Raw genomic sequence first — 4,538 nt, 5'->3', positions numbered from 1 at the left:
ATCCCGACACCGCCCCCTTGGCCGGCCGGATCCGCCTCCGGCTTCCGGGGACGTCACTTCCGCCGGGAGCGTGGTCGCTGCGCGCAGGCGCGCAGGGCGGCCCCGAAGCGGGTTCTGCCCCTGGAAGCTCTGGAGGGAGGCGGCTGCGGCGCCGGGCCGGCGGCTGCGTTTCCACGTGCTCTCCGCGGCCGGTTGAAACCGTTGGCGGGCTCGGGCTGAGAGGTGAGGGGTGGAGGCCCAGAGGTCCGGCCCAGGAGGCTGGGGCTCAGACGGTGAGCAGAGGAGGGGGCGGCGTGGCTGATGCCCGCGTTTCCACCATGAGAGCCCCTCCTTGGGCTTACCCTCGGAAGGAGGAGGCAGTCCATTCAGATCTCGTTCGTACTCTGGGGTCGGGGATGGGGTCCTGGACTTAGGAAGACCGATTCTTCTCGGTTCTAAAACAGAAAGGTCCTCTGCCCCTGGGCAAACCAAGACGATGGGCCACACGGGACTGGGCTTCTGCGTTGTTGCAGGTCGGGGACGGGGCTGTTATCTCCCCTGAGCCCTCTGGGGACCTCTGTCCCTAAGGAGGAGGCCTTAGGGCATAGCGGTTGAGAGCACCGTCTTGGGGTCGCTGTAACTGCCTGGGAGTCCGGGTTTGCCGCTAACTGGATGTGTGACCTTCTGCAAGTTACCTAATCGTTTGGTGCCTCCGTTTCTTGGTCTGTCAAAAGGGAGTATTAGAGAACCAAACTTAGTACTGTCGCAAGGATCCCATGAGCACAAACATATTAACCACCTATGACAGGGCTTGGCACATGGTAGGTGACCAGTTAATGCCAGGATTTTCTGCAGCATCTACCTCTGGGGAGACAGGGGAATGAGGTGGGGTGTACTGGCAAGGCTGACTTTCCTGCAGAGGGCTCACTTGGGACTTGTACCGGCACCCCCCCACCCCAGTCCCCCAGTGCCTAGCATGGTGCCTGACACGTGGTAGGCTTCCGTAGATGTTACCACAGCAGTGGAGGGGTGCTGGCGATGTGTGTGGGGAGGTAAGAGACATGGTTCCACTTCTCCCAGCCTCAGTTTGCTCATCTGTTAAGTGGAGATGGGTGTACTTGCCTCCTAGAGTGAATCATGGAGACGCTCATCAGCCCACGTTCAGGGGTCTAGGCAAGATGGTAGTGTGTGCTCCCCTAGACTTCCTTTGCATCATACCCTTGGTTTTTTGGAATTCTGGAAGGGGCTCCCGGCCCCTTGTTCCACAGATTGGAGGACTTGAAGTTCAGAGGGGACAGTGACTTGTTTGAAGTCACAGGGCTCACGGGGAACTGTGCTGTGGTTGCCCCCAGGTGGGCTGTGCCCAGTGGTGATGGGGTTTAGGTCTGTGAGAGAATGCTTTAAGAATAGTGAATGTCGTTTTTGTAAAAATAATGTAAAAATGTAGAGGGAGGAAGGTTTAAAAAAGGACTCCAAATCCCACTTCCAGAACTAAATGTGAGGTCATTGTATCAGGGAACACGGTGGTAGACTAGGCACCCATGGGGTGGGGAGCCAGAGGAGATGAGCGAATTTACGAAGATAGATGGGTGGGTTGAGGGTCATGTTTAAAGAGATGTGGGTTTAGGAGGGGACTGGGTGTAATAGCATCGATGGGCAAATCAGTAGGTCACAGCAAATACCCAAATTACCATTGGGTAAGGACGAATCTTTCCTATCTTATTTTTCACACAATGCTCCAAGATAGATATTAGACCCGTTTTTTTTTTTTAATTTTTTTTTTCAACGTTTATTTATTTTTGGGACAGAGAGACAGAGCATGAACGGGGAGGGGCAGAGAGAGAGGGAGACACAGAATCGGAAACAGGCTCCAGGCTCGGAGCCATCAGCCCAGAGCCTGACGCGGGGCTCGAACTCCCGGACCGCGAGATCGTGACCTGGCTGAAGTCGGACGCCTAACCGACTGCGCCACCCAGGCGCCCCGATATTAGACCCATTTTATAGATGAACAGAATCTAGGAAGTTAGGAAACCTTGAGGTCACTTTTCAGTGAGTTCATTTTTCTGAACGAGCTCAGGCTCCAGTTCATCTCTCTGGCCCTGACTCTACCGAACGTTCAACAGAACGTGGCCACCATCCTGATAAGGGAGCTGAGGTGCCCCAAGTCCCTCACGAGTCCGCGTGCCCTTGTTGTCGCTGCCTGCTACCCCTCCGGTCCGCATCCGTTTCCAGCACCTGACATCCTCAGCTGTGACCCCGGTGGTAACCTTGCCCAGTGTGTGAGGATCTGGGAGTCCTTATGGTGCAGAATGGAAGGTCATTTGTGGAGCCTTTGATTTTTTTCTTTCTTGTTGGATGAGGGTCTCAAGGTCCCATGTGCCCAGTAACGGCCAAGCAAATGGCCAAAGACGCTGACAAGTCCGACAGGCCGGGCAGAAGCTTTGGGCTTGTCTCGGGCTACCTCTGCCGCCTCCCGTGTCTCCGGCCTGATCACTTAGCCTCTCTGAGCCTCAGTTTTCGGTCACAGATGTTGGGGTGGTGGTATGATCAGACCTGTTCTGGAGGTGTTGGGTACAGTTGTGGCTGTAAATGTGAAATGATCGTATTCTGTAATTTGTCATCTTTCGCTTGGCTTCTGGCATGTGCTGAGAGCTCAGTAAATTGACCAGAGAGAGGAACAGACAGCCAGAAGCACACCCAGGGCCCGGCCCCCTTGGGGAAGGCACCCAGGTATATGCGCATGCTGACGCATACTTGGCATTGACCACAGGTCTGCTGAAATGAATTACAGTGACTTACCTGGGGTGAGAACCTGAACACGCTCGCAACCAGTCCGGGAACACTGCCTTCTCTTCGTGTGTCCACATTTCTAGAAGGAAGAGCACCGAGAATCTCTGTACTGGGACCTGGCCTTGGGCACAGCGCGCAGGAGAGCCAGACAGGGAAAAAGGGACTCTTATTTAGGTCCGGCCCCCATGAAGCAAGCCATCTCTTCACGCTTGGGGCTAAACATTGAAATACATAATAACCGAGCCCTGCGGATAAGGTGTCCTAAACGTCTTAATGCAGCTTGTCCGGCTTTCCAAATTTCCAAAGTATAAATGTTACAAATTTACCAAAACGCCATTTGAAAGTTGACTTAAACTTCTTTGACATTTATTTAGTTTTGTGAAGTTTGAAGTAATTTTTTGTCTTCGGCGGTGATTGCCGTCTTCAGTTAGAGGGCCGGAATTTTCAGAAGGCGTCTTTTTGTAAGTTCATGGCACTTAACTGCTGCTGAGATTGTTAAGCGCAGGCAGACTTGGGACACCCTGGCTGCCATGCAGGTAGGATGGTTTGGAAATTGCTGTTCTTTGCAGCCCCCCCCTCCCCCCCCCCCCCCCCCCCCCGTATGGACCCACCCTAGTGTTTACGGCACACAGGAAAGGTGTTCAGATGTGAAGCATCGTCAAGGTGATCCTTGGCTAGCTCTGGGGTGTCCTCAGGGCTCTACATAAGGGAGGGGTAAGCTCCTTACAAACCTTATCTCATTAACAAGCGGGTGACCGCACGGGCCCCATTGCAGATCCAGTGTAAAAATGCAGCGATGGTTCTAGAAATCCTGAGGCGCTGAGAGACTGGGTTCTATTCTCTTTTTTAAAAAATAACAAATTTTAAAATGTGGACCTTTGCCACCAAAGACCAAATGAAAACGGTTGACGGGGTAATTTTCCAACGGACACGTGAGCAAATTCTAATCCTCTCCTGAATTGATGTTTACACCGTGTGTGGCTAATCCCCAGAGGGATGACACGTTTTGTACAGATATTCCTGGCGTCTCTTTGGTCAACATCACTGGCTTCTTTCAGTGGATACCTTTTGTTTCCAGCTGTCCTTCCCAGGCCTTTAATTCCTGACCTTCAGACTGAGTCTCCCAGTTGGATCTCAAAGCTGGTCGAAACCTTCTCTCGTCCCCTCTTCCCCCCGGATCGAGAAACAGAACAGACCTCTTCGCTCAAAGTCGGAAAGGTCTAGGCCACAGGTTTAGTTTGAGGTGGTAGTTTTCATAGTTGGATCTCATAATGAAAGTATTTTTAAAATTTTCGGCAGATAATTTGGTTTAACACAGCTGCTTGTTCGTTGCGGATACAATGGCCGCCCGTTTCTTGGTGACTAACTAAGGATTCACTCCTGTTCTTACACAAAGGTGCCCCCGCAGACTGTTGAGTAATCTGTCGGTTCTGGTTCTAGCCTTTGTTCTCCCTTGGGAGGCAGGGCGGCCCATCACTTGCCCGGCATTGTTTGAGCAGAGCCATCTGCTGTGTGCAGAATGCCGGGCTTGGAGGGAGCTGGCTCGTGGTTCACGTGACGTCAGCTCCCCAGGACTGGTGACTGGTTGACGGATGAGAAGATGGTCATGGTCGCCACACGTCCCAGAACCACCACCACGTTTCCTCTGGACTCAGTGCTAGGCTGTGGCTGACCACGTGCCCTCCCTTGCCAAGCTACACTGATGGCAAGCTGAGGAGGGGGACGCGGAGTGGGGACCTGTGTGTGTATGTAGCGTATCAGGCAAGGCT

At 53.1% G+C, this 4,538-nt stretch overlaps 1 protein-coding gene across 4 annotated transcripts in view; it reads left to right on the top strand.

Annotated features, from left to right (window-relative positions):
• The first annotated feature begins 57 nt into the window (after nucleotides 1-57).
• Nucleotides 58-4,538, top strand: part of LYAR (Ly1 antibody reactive) — a 23,989-nt gene continuing 19,508 nt past the window's right edge. Inside the window, exon 1 of one of the 4 annotated variants that reach the window (XM_043572973.1) lies at nucleotides 58-222. The gene's annotated coding sequence lies outside the window, so the exon portion shown is untranslated. Of the gene's footprint in view, nucleotides 273-4,538 lie in introns of all 4 variants that reach the window. The other 3 variants (XM_043572974.1, XM_043572975.1, XM_043572976.1) reach the window with 3 other exon arrangements.

The sequence above is a fragment of the Prionailurus bengalensis genome, chromosome B1 (assembly GCF_016509475.1).
Source record: "Prionailurus bengalensis isolate Pbe53 chromosome B1, Fcat_Pben_1.1_paternal_pri, whole genome shotgun sequence".
Classification (NCBI taxonomy): Eukaryota; Metazoa; Chordata; class Mammalia; order Carnivora; family Felidae; genus Prionailurus; species Prionailurus bengalensis.
This window is presented reverse-complemented; position numbering and strand designations above follow the sequence as displayed.